Source organism: Rhinolophus sinicus, linkage group LG03, assembly GCF_036562045.2.
Source record: "Rhinolophus sinicus isolate RSC01 linkage group LG03, ASM3656204v1, whole genome shotgun sequence".
NCBI classification, from domain to species: domain Eukaryota; kingdom Metazoa; phylum Chordata; class Mammalia; order Chiroptera; family Rhinolophidae; genus Rhinolophus; species Rhinolophus sinicus.
In genome coordinates this window covers 141,844,064-141,856,344 of record NC_133753.1, presented here as the reverse complement: position 1 = coordinate 141,856,344, position 12,281 = coordinate 141,844,064, and the positions used below count along the sequence as shown (strand labels likewise).

Below are 12,281 nucleotides of genomic sequence, written 5' to 3'. Positions count from 1 at the left end.
CTACTCCTTTTAACTTAAATAATTTCATGCATACACTAAGATAATAATATAGTTTCTTAACTGCATTATATTTAACTGAAACTGATGGAGAAACAAACATACTGCTTGTGCCATACTGATACATACTGAACGCTTTCAAAGACTAGCCAAAACTGACATTATTTAAAAAATTAATTAAGATGTTTTAGTTTTAAATTGGAGATTGTTAATCTATTTAAAGCTAAAATTAGTATGCAATTCAGAGGTTAAACGGGCTTCACAGGTGGTCACATTTCCATGTCTTACCAAGTCTCTAGGGATTCAAGTTATTATACTCTACATAAACATCTTTACTCTGCAACCACAATTCCATTGCAAGGTGCCAGTGAAAAAGAGGCTGGTCACTCTTTTTGACTGGTATAATGAGGTGGCTGGAGTTCCCTTTATAGCACTTAGAAAATATATGCAGTCACTAGCCATTTCACAAGACAGTTACTATTAGGGTTAATATCAGATTCACAATAGTAAAACCCACTTTGCGTCAAAGCAATTCTCCACTGAGGACCGGTTACAGAACTGGCAGAGAGCCCGATTCTACCTATTATACTGTCGGCATTCACATATAAAGGTATTTTATACAAAAGACACACATTCCTAAAATTTGAAGAAAAATAGGTTTTCCCAAAAAATAACTACTGGACCTAGAACAGTCAGAAATGCTTTAGATATAAAATTTCCTTTAAGAATCAATAGCCATATTCTGGGAAAGAGATAACATTAGTATCAAATTTAAATACTTGCATAATATTTAATATTATAAACAATGTGCCTGCCGTGTTTATATATACTTGCTTTGTTCCAACTTTACCACTGAGTTTGGTAACTTTCATCCAAAGTCCAAACAGAAGGCGGTTTAAGTGATTTAACCTTGTTTTTAAACAGCTATGTATTTGACTTGACCTAAACAGCAATGCATATACTGAAACCCCAACATGAACTGTGAAATGTATAGACTATCATGGCCAGGGTATTACTTTTTGTCCACACCAATTAAGAAGCCTTCTATCAAGGCAGCACTTTGGTAAGGGAATGGGATGCACAAAGGTATATTCTGACAGACAGCCATGCTTTAGCTCAAACTAATCCCAAGAATTAGTGGCTCAGAAGCATAACCCAAAGCAAATCAGAGTCTTTGGGGGGACTCAGAGGAGCATCTTTCCACAGTGAACTAACGGCCAGTTCTTAAGGCATGTACTTCAAGGTCACAGAACATTCTGTGAAATATTAAAATCTACCAGCCTCCACACGCTCCACCATATCAAACATGCTAATGACGTGAACTAACTTCATGAAACTTTAAACACATTGGTGTGACAAGAACGAGTCAGGAGTATTTCAATAACTGATGGCAAACGGATAAGACTATCTAAAAAGTTACTTTCAGCAACAGACGAGGAAATCATGGAATCTAACGAAAAGAATGCACAACAAGCCTCAACTTCAGCCTTCAAAAAGGCAGAGGGATAGACCCAGTGCCGGGAAATATATTGATGCAAATTTTGGAGACAATACCCAGGCTATTTCTATTTTCTCGAGAAATGTCAGAGGTACTTACAGGAAGGAAGACCCGATCAGATTAGTCCTTGGGATATTTTCCTTTCTTAAGAGAAAAAGAGAGAGAAAACAACAATAATCTTTACTTCGTCCAGCCTTGAAGTGCTTCTCCACCTGATTCAAACATGCAGCCACGGCGACCCACACAGAACCTTCAAAGTCAATCCAATAGCAGCCCGAAGATGTCTGGGGTGTACGCGTGTGCTCAAGTGTCTGTGACTGCGAGCAGAGCAAGCAGAGAGCTGGAGACGATGTGTGTGTGTGCGCGCGCCAGCGCGCGCGCGGAAAGAGTGCGAGCGGGGGAGGCGCGCTCGGGGCCGCGCATTCGCGCGCGCCAAGGCCGCTGGAAGGAGGGGGAACGGGAGGAGGAGGAGGAGGAAGACGAGGAGGAGGAGGAGGAGGAGGAGAAAGTGGCTCTCAGCGGCCGGCCGGATTAAAAGTAACCAGACTCGTCCAGAAAACTGCGTCCAGGAAGGAAGTGACAGAAGACGAATGGGAAAAGGAGAGCCGCTCACAGCCTTTGAAACATCGCGTAAAAACGGCGGGGGGCGGGGGGAATGGTGGAAGGATATTGGGAGGGGAGGCGGGGGTGGCAGGGAAAATCGGAGCACGGGATTCTAAGCAGCGCGAACGACGAAGTACCTCTTGCCTTCTTTTTTTCCCTTTATTTTGTCCTTGCCTGTGTCTTTGCCTCGCGCTGCCTTTCATTCCGTCTCTCCCTCCCTCATAATCCCAAACCGTTGACTCCTCGCGAGCTGGAGAAATCATCAGTTTCACTCTTGCAAAAGGGGGGCGGGACTAGACCTCCGAGCATTTTAATAAAACAAACATACAGCAGTTCGCTCCTCACCCCTCCAGTCTCAACTAGATTGATAAATTACTCCACTACACTACTTTAATTATGTATATGGTATGCAGAATAAATCACTGAACATCAGTACCTCAATCAAGCACTTTTAAATGATAATTGCATCTTGGTGAATCAATCTTTCCATTCCTGACATTTTGCTAATTTTAGTTTTACGGTAGGGTAACGGCACATGCCATACGCACAGCTAATGACAATTCTTTATTGCACCAAATGAAGACAACACCGCGAGCGGCGACTCGCTGCTCTCTGCCGGTACCGTAGCCGAGGACGCCCCGAGAACCGAGTGTTTGGCTGCCGCGCGCTCGCTCCCCGGGGACGCTGCGAGCCAGCCAGCCAGCCAGCAGGAAAGTCCTTCTAAAGTCGGGATCTTTCCTCTGACCAATAGGAGCGCGACCCTAATAGTTGCTCTTGTGACTTTTCTCCCGTTTGGAGACGCGTTAACCACTTCATTCTTCCATCCGTCCGAGCGCTCCTCTATTACTTACGCGTAAAAGCCACTGTCCAGGATATCTGCAGCACCCGATTCCAGCGCGCTTTTCCAGAACGCCCAGAATACGCGATTTTCAGCTCTGGAAGGTCGGAGGGCTAGAAAGTGAGCCTACATGGTTCTCAAATTTTAGCAATAAAAGAATCACCAGTATTTGAAATCTCGACTTCATCGCGGGGCCATGAACTTTCTAATCAGTTTGGAAATATTTAGTAAGGCGGCAGCTTCCTCGGAGATTTCCCCCTCCCTCCTCCTACTCTATCTCTTCCACACCTGACTGGATTTTATCCAGGGCATTACCATGTAAACCAAAACAACTTCCCAAATGCATTAGGCTTCCCTATCCGATAGCGGATGACTTCAGTTATCCTGAAGAGTTTCAGCTGCACAGGAAGCAGAAATAGAGACTGATAAGGAAGATACTACTTACGTTAAAGTTTAAAAAATAGATCAATATTAAAGATTTCGTAAAGGCTACTAGGGCTTGGGAACCTCCCTTCTCTAGCCAAATTACTCCACACCCATTAAAACCAAAGATAACATACACCAATTAGTACACAAATCATGAAAAGACACGATTGCATGCCAGTAGAACTATAGTTGATATAAAATGTTTAAACCAAGTTTTAAAATTTCAATATTGTAAAAGGAAGAACTGAAAACATAATGGGGAAATAAAAACATGGAATGTACAAGAGTAGACAATAGGAGTGTACTGAAATATCTAGCTAATTAAAGATATTTTCTCACTTAAAAAAATTCCCTTCAGCACTGTGTTTAACCCAATGACTAGTTGCATTTCCTGTTAAGTTCTGCCCTGTGCCTCCAGACTATTTTAATGCGGGAAGACTGTGTGATTCAAAAAGCCTCCTGCTTCATTGCAGGGGCTATTGAAGTGAGTAGCTTTTTTCAGAAGCGTAGGCTCAACATTTAGGCATTTGCCCCAAGGCTTCACTTGAAAGGGAAAGGTTGATTTTACAGGCGAGGACAACTAGATCTGAACAATCTTCAGGCTTCTGGCTCATCACATTGTGACTATCAGCACAACTAAAATGAAACTCTGGCTTTTAGTATAGGAAAGCATGGCAAACTGTGCAAAGCAAGAACCATCTGAAATAGTATTTACTACAGATTAGTATCTGCAATTTATTTGTTTGCCTGTTTGTTTTTCATCTGGTAAGTTTGCTACTATGAATTTATTTTAATAATATGGCAGAGATCATCTGTATTAGGGTTTCATTTAAGGTACAACTTCTAAAAAAGTCCAAAAATTTAAAGGTGCATAGACATTTTGAATACTAAGATACATCTATATATGGTGGTAAAAATGAAATTTCATTTTTTTCCAGATTCACAAATGCCCTAACAAAGCATACCATTTGCAGGAACACCTATGTTTATTTCCATAATGCCTCAAATTAATGTAATGAATTCTAACAGCCTGTTTTACATGTGCAAATAGACATAGGCAATACCTGACTTTGAACCATACTATTTTAGATGGATATAGAGAGTATTTATCACAGTATACTTCAATTTTATATTTTTCTTTAAAAAGAAACTTTTATCTTTTAACATTTTAAAGAATCATTTAATAATAAATATTATAAGAAACCTATAATTATCAATGATAGTACAAGCATTCAAAAGTATGTATAACCTCACACTGGATAATTTGAAAATAATTTAGACCTGGAATGTATCACAATTGGCCTTTTAAAATATAAAATATTCCCCTCAGCAGATTTAGCTTCTTAATTATGTGTGACCCTAAGTTAATATTAGCATTAGTTTCTTTCCCTGGAACTTTTATAGTTGAAGCAGAAGGGGTTGTACAGAAATATACAATAGAAATTCACCTGAGATTTAAAATTATTCATTGGAAATCCACAAAGCAGTTAATCCAAAATGTGCTTTGTATCCTTCTTTAAATACTTCTGGACTTTTTTTTTTTTCTTTAAAATCATCCTTATCCTTCCCATTTAATAGTACTTAGCTAGAATCACAATATTTTCTGGTGTAGGGAGGAGCTGGTACTAGATGTTTGGAGGCCTGGAGTCTCTGGTTCAAGATTTGTGCCTAACTAATGAGTGTGTCTTTTCTGGGCTTCAGGTTGCTTATGTGTTAAATGAATTCTCCAGTGTATTCCAGTTCTATGATTGGAAAGTAGAATATTCTTATACCCGTTAAGCCAATTGGAAGCTTGTAGCCTAGCAGGTTAAGTAAAAGGTTACACTTCCTTTAACACAAAATGATGTGTGGATTGATGTACTATTTAAACTTGATTTTTTCCCCCAATCACCAAATATTTCCTTCATTAAATAATTATCATGTGCTTTATTATACATGTAGATATATATTAACTTGTTTTTCCCCCAAAAGAAATTGTTTAGCAACATATTTAATTAAAGTGTTACAGAAGTTACAGAGAGCATGATCCTCAGGATTTTAACTCTAGGGAAAGCTAATTTCTAATTTCTGTTCAGGGTTGCATGCCATTTTACACTACCTTCCTCTCTTGACTACTTCCTTACATTAAGTCAGCAGTCACTGTGCACTGGGTCTGCCTGCTTTTAAGCTTGGCCCACAGTGGGTATAGCTTTAAAAAATTATTTTAAAGTAAGCTGGGGTGGTTACCACAGCAACCCATTCTAAAATGAAGAAATTAATCTACCCCTCAAGATTATTCAACTGTATAGTATTTGTTGAGAGACAGAGTACTCTCAACACAAACATGATAACTGAACATAGAAGTTCAGAAAAATATAAAAAGTAGTTAAGATATAAATTCCAATGGCATTTAAGGTTATTTTTTAATAGTTACAGTAGAGATGACATACATAACTTCCCCTAAAGTGGATTCATTGTAAAAGAGACTTGCAAAGATAGGCCCTGAAAGATAACAGCTTTAAATAAAATTATATGGTATTGCTTATAATATAAAGCATGTAATGGTTATATAACTTTTTATCACTTTTATACATGTCTATATCATAAATACATAATGACAAAGAGTTTGGCAGTTTTACCTCTATGAATCAACTTTGTGGTAGATGTAACAAATGTTAAGCACTCACCACATACACATACAGTCATTTGCCTTCCATTCTTTACTTCATCTCTTCATAGAAGTTACTTCACAGTTTGCAACTCTTCTTTGGCACCTTAAAATGTGTAAGTACAACAAGGTATATAGTTTTAATTAATGTTTTTAGAATGCTGATTATTAAAGTACATTCAAATAAATTTATTTCTGAAACTTCAAATCTAAAGTATCATAAATGTTAATTCTAGTATGAAACCAAATGAATGTGGATTGAATATAAAATAATTAAAATCATCATTAATTGTTATGATACTTATAGCCTTCGCTATAAATAGTACCAAATATCTAAATTTAAAAAATTCTTTAGGTACAGCTGTAGCACCTGCATAGCCTATACCGTATGGACTACCTGTGACGGAGAATCTGCAACATACAAAGGATTTGTTATTGCAAGCCAAGGTTTAATCATATTCGTTATCTCATATCCAAATATCCTATATTTATCTCTTTTTTTTTTCCTTTAATTTTGTATCAGATGAAGAATTACAAGGAAGGAAGTCAAATCCCTGCTATTCCAAGCCAACAAAATTTGTCAGGTTGGGATACTGAAGTTGTTGAAAGGGCAGCATCTTTTATGCATTGCCCAAAGGCAAATTTAAAATAGTTTGGGATTAGTGATGTGAATTCAGGACCCTCTACGAATGCTACTGCCAGTAAGACCTTCCAAGCACTGTCTAACTGTACTGAGCCTAGACAAATGCCCTGTATTCTAATCTGTTTGAAGCTACCTTTCTATGACTTTGAGAACACAAACGAACTTTTCCCTTGGCTGCAAAATGGGTCTAGTCCTCCCAACCTTGAGACATATCTGACCATCATGGTCAATATCCCTTCTCTCATTTGTACCTGTAAGACTTTTCATAGTAAAGAGTTGTTAAGATTTATGAAATCTCTACATTTGGTTTGACATCCTTAAGATTTGCTTTTATTTTTAACTTGCTTTTGAGTCAAGGAGAAATGAAGAATTTTGGCCACTTTTATTTAGGGGTGTTAGCTGAGTTTAGTCTTTGAGGCTAAGGCCCACAGTGAGTTACTCTCAACTTGGTGACTGGTAGTCAGTACCAAGTGACTTGGTGAATTCCCTTTCTCCCAGCTCTGCTTGGTTTTAACAGTCTATTACGTGGGGATCATAACACACATCTCCCAGGGCCTTTTCACCTTATAGAAATGCAATCGTCATGAAATAATGTCTGAAAGATATGTTAAGGTTTTTAAAAATGCCACCACAAATTATAGTACATTTCTTCCTTATCCTGGATCAGCGTGCCCAAATAAGGATGGATCAGTAATTTGCTTGCGATAAAAAGTATCCATATGCATGGCTAAATTTAATGGACTTTACCTTTACTTACTAAATTAAATGTTCTTTGGAACATTGATTCTATCCCATTTCTTGAAATATCACAGAAACCTTCAATTCAAAGAATGGATTTTCACACATCCCCTTTTAACTATTTCTTCTAGATACCTCTCTACGTGTGTGTGTCCTTTGATTTTTAAAGATCTTTACCCAGGATCGGAATGGGGGTAGGGGTTAAAAATCTCTTCCTGCGTTTTGGTGCCCACTTCTTTGTCTGGAAAGCAGAGGGCTGGGATTCAGTCGGGACGGCCCCTTAAAGACCCAGACGGGGGAGGCCTTTGATTTCAGCAGCTCACTCCGATGAGTTATTGATTGCAGGCAGCAACAATCCCTCCGGATGATTTGTGTGGAAAGTGAATCCGCACTGGCTGGGCGTTTAGCAGAGGCGCAACAGCCCAACGCCATTCAATTATTGCCGGTCCTCCCCTCAACACTGCTCTCACCACCTCTATACTCCTTTCTCTACACCGCTCCGCTTCCCCTCACCCACTTTTCTCCGCGCGGACAGAGCTGAAGGGGCGGGGGCTCCCTCAAGGGAGCGTTTCTAGAGCTCGGAGGCAGCTAGTAGGGGGTGAGTGCGCCACGTGCGTGCGCCACGGGCGAGGAGGAGGCGGGCGTGGGGCCCTTCTGGGGCCTGGATGCGCAGAAGGCGGGCGTGGGGCGGGGGTGGGGGGGCGTTGCTGTCTTGGCAGCGGGTATGCCAGGTTGTGTCTAGAGGCGGGATTTCACGGCTTGGGGGAAAGCGGCCGGTGGCTTGGCAAAGAGGCCGCGTGGTGGGCTCTGGGGAACGGAGGAGGACGCAACGCTGGTGGTTTTGGGCGGTGATGGTGTCAGGGTGGTTGTCCTGCTGGTCCGGTTTGCGGATCTTGGGGATATTTCCCCTAGGTTGGCGAAAGACGACCCCAAAGAGCTGAGAATGAGCTCCGAGCGACGTACATAGTGAACTCACCCACGCACCGTGCACAAAGCGCTGGCACGCGGTTCGGGTCCGGCGGCACAAGCTTCTCGGAGTGCTCCGAGCATTTTGCAAGCCTGAGAGAGGGAGAGTGGCACGCTCAGGTCGGGCTGCCGCCCCAGTCCCACACCAGCCAGTCTGGTTTTTCACCTGACAGACGAATAAGAAATGACTGCGTCCCGGAGCTGGATTTTATAGCCCAAGCTTTCAGGCTCTATAGGGTTATTTCAAAAGCTAACAGCCAAACCCTGGTTCTAGTAGTTAAGCTGCCTCGGTGGATGTGCGTGTCTTGGCTAAGGAAAGGCCACAAACAACAAGAAATGGGATACTAGGGAGAAAACACATAACTCCCCCCAAACTTCCTTTCTCCTTTCATCCCCCTCTATTTGTTAGCACGCTAGAATAGTATCGGGGTCTCTTGCAAACATGCCATCACGAAATGCAAATGCGTGTGCTGTTCTTTGATCTGTGTGTGGAGTTGTACCAAGGGCACCAAGCGTGGTGGAAAGATCAATGCTCCAAAGGCATTCTAGAGCACTCGGCTGAATACATCAAAGGTGTAAAATGTTTATATTGTCATGTTCTCAAAGCTATAAGCTGCTACCTAGGTTATAGCAGGTAGCCGCATGTGGCTTTTTAAGTTTAAATTAATTAAAATTAAATTTAAAATTAAGTTCCTTAGTTAACACTAGTCACATTTCAGGTTTTTGACTGGGAAATGTTGAACGTTTCCATCTTTGCATAAAGTTCTATTGGAATAGATTGAATGCTGGTTCAAAAAAGAGAAAGAAATAACCTGCTTTATGATACCATCTAAATTTTAGGACACTGGTATTTGCATTTCTTGTCACTAGTGTGAAAAGTTTTAAAGTCAGAATTTCAGTATCCTCCTGCTGTAGGAAATACTAGGAAATACTTAACAGAAGCACCTAAATTTTTACAGGGAAGGAAAGTTGGGCCCAGGGCAGTTAAGAGATGCACCCCCAAATCATGTCATAAATTTGTAAGGAAGTTAAGGTCACCTGACAGGGTCTAGCACACTTTGTGTCAGACCAGTGCACCTTTCTGCCAGCCCCAGGGCCTGGGGTTGGCTAGGCAAATTAACTTCACAAAAAGGTGACCTGACAGAAGATTTTAGAAAGGAAACCCTTTTACAAGGGAAAATACTTCTAAGCATTCCTCTAGGAAAAAATTCCATTTCATAAAGAATCAGGTGTGTGGGGAATCATACTGTCTCCCAAACTAAAAATGTATTATTGGTAGTGTCACAGATTCAAATAATGCCTTTTTGAAGAGACTAATTGGGATAACGGTGTGCTTACTTATACTTAAAAAATCCTGAGGAAATGGAATTACTCTTTTGAAGTAAGAGCTAAAAAGCACTCTTACGGTCAGGGAGGCAAGGTGTTACATAGGGGAGAATTATTAGCAAAGCATAACCTTCAAATTCTATGAAGATATAAGATACATTGATTACGTCTTTGCCTGATATTATGTTAATAACATGAACAAAACTTATTTACAAATTATACTACCTGAGACATACAAGGTAACAGAATACATCATAAAGATTTAGAGACATAGCATTAACTTTCTAACTTCAATGTTTTGGCTTATTTGGGTAGTTGGTTTTTGCCATGATCATCCCCTATATTTCTTCTTATTATTTAGGGGTGAAATGTTGGTATTAATTCTGTCCATTTATGGTAATTAGCTTGTAAGTTAACCCTTAGTGAAGGACCCCTAAGTTTTCAGATAGGAGGACTCATGAATAATAAATCATTTTACAACAATAACCATAAAATGTCTTTTAAAGCTCACACCTCCCCTGAGCTGATGCATATTTAAATTATTGTCTTTACTTCTCTTATTAATTTACCATTTGCATATGGTTCAAGGTATAAAGGATTCTTCCCATTCTCCCTGAAATCTAATAACCTAAGAGAAAAATCTTTTAATTCTTCAAGGCATAGGTACTAGAAGGCCTCAGTCTCTCTATAGCTTACTATTGAAAAGGCTGGTCTGACTAAGAGGATATGTGGCCAAAAACCAGTTGTCTCTAACACATGGTAACTATATGATTATGCACAAGTTACTGACCCTTCGTTTGCCTCATTTCTTCATCTATAAAATGTGGATCATAAAGTGCTACCCTCAAACCTTTGTTATGAGGATTCAACAAGCTATTCAATGTAAAGCACAGGGCTGGGAAAGTGGTAAACTGCAGTAAAAGCCATTCTTATTCTCCTGCAAAGAAATTCTCCTTCTATATTATTAAGTCACATATTTGCCCATACACAGGAATCATACACATTCCAAGTGGGGCTGTCACAGAGGAAGTTGGAGAAGTAGTTTGTCAGAGGGCTTGTAATTGGTTCAGGATGAGAACTGTTTGTGAGTTTTACCTTTAAGAGGTAGAGAGCTCTTCAGTCCTAAAATTCCCTGATCTAATAGGTAGAGGTTGCCTTATTTCCCTTTCAGAGCCATCGTACCTTCAGGATACTTTCAGGCTTCCTTTGTCTTTATTTAATATTATTATCATTTTCTTGAGAGATGCTTCCTTATACTTGTTAGCTGCTTGGTTGTTGAAAAGGCACTGGAAACTCCAAGTCCATCCTCTTTTCACCCTGGTTGACCTTTGGAATGCTGTTGTCAGCCAAGAAGACATTGATATCTTCAGTCTCCTGCTAGCTTGAATTCTTTAGGGCAGAGTCTGCTCAGATTATCTCCTGATGTCATTCCAAATGTCTGATGGCCATCTATGGCAACGAGGCTGGGTGGTGGCCTGCTGGGAAGGGGGAGCCCGTGGAATGCCTAACGGAGCATTCTCTACAAGAGGGACCTAGAAGTAGTTCTCTGTTGGACACATGATCAATATCACAGCTATGTCTAGGGACTATTTGCCGCTTCTTGAAAAACAAAAGCCGTAGACATCTTGCATTTTTGGTTTTAATAAAGTCCCACTTGGAATGTGTATGATTCCTATATTTGGTATTCACACCAACTCTCCTCATTATGAACACCAAGTTAAGTAAGATGAAGTAGTCTAGAAAGGAGAGAACAAAGCTACCACACTGCAGAATGTACTGTGTTTCCTCTATCTCTCTAAGTAATTTTCCAAATGATTGTATGTATTTAATTTAGCCGAGAACTTAACACGATTATTTAAAAAATACTTTATGTATCACCTAAAATTTTAAACCAAGCAAAATAATATAAAAAATTAATTTTTCAAGAAGGCAAGAGCATGCATACATTTATATGCTTTCAATACATACTAGATTTAAAAATAAGGAGATATGTAATTATATCCATATTCTAATTTACTAGGAAGAAAGAAAATTAACTTTTATTATTTGGGATGAAGTATCTAAATTATTTTGGAATATGGAGAATTAAAAGTAAAATGTAATAAAACTTAAATTTAGTCAGTGATTAAAATTGGTTTGTTTTACCAGTGTATACTAATTCACTGAATCAAGAACCCAGACCAAAGATGTCTGGATTCCTGTAGATGATTTTTTAAAACTAAATTTGTAGTTAAATATTTCTACATCAATGATATATTTATAATGCAATGATATTTTAGTAAATGTGCAAAAATAATATCATATTTGATAGAATGTGGGTTGAAATAAATAAGTTCAAAGTGCCTAACATTTAATGTTCACTATTTGTCGTTGTTGTATCACCTGCTTTAATTAATTGTGTTGTATTAAGTGCTTTATAAACTTTATTTCTTCTTATCAAAGCAACAGCCTCTCAGAGAGGTACTACTATTCTCCCCATTTTACAGATTTTAAAAACTGAAGCTTACTGAGGTGATATTACCAGCCCTGGATCACATAGCTCAGAAGGGCCAGACAAAGGACAAGAAACCAGGTTTGTTTGTTTCCAATAGATGCCCTT

The 12,281-nt window shown here is 39.4% G+C and overlaps 1 protein-coding gene and 1 long non-coding RNA gene across 27 annotated transcripts in view; one reads left to right on the top strand and one right to left on the bottom strand.

Annotated features, from left to right (window-relative positions):
* MEF2C (myocyte enhancer factor 2C) overlaps positions 1 to 12,281 on the bottom strand; it is a 167,885-nt gene that overhangs the window by 146,025 nt on the left and 9,579 nt on the right. For 7 of the 24 annotated variants that reach the window (XM_019734219.2, XM_074328749.1, XM_074328752.1 and 4 more), the window contains exon 2: positions 6,029 to 6,115. The gene's annotated coding sequence lies outside the window, so the exon portion shown is untranslated. Of the gene's footprint in view, positions 1 to 1,594; positions 2,080 to 2,235; positions 2,391 to 6,028; positions 6,116 to 12,281 lie in introns of those variants that run through there. The other 17 variants (XM_019734217.2, XM_019734229.2, XM_019734218.2 and 14 more) reach the window with 10 other exon arrangements.
* The window catches only part of LOC109448662 (uncharacterized), a 439,520-nt gene continuing 435,075 nt past the window's right edge, over positions 7,837 to 12,281 (top strand). For all 3 annotated transcript variants that reach the window (XR_012495023.1, XR_002137562.2, XR_012495024.1), the window contains exons 1-2: positions 7,837 to 7,988; positions 12,169 to 12,254. This is a non-coding gene — a long non-coding RNA (uncharacterized LOC109448662). The remainder of the gene's footprint in view (positions 7,989 to 12,168; positions 12,255 to 12,281) is intronic.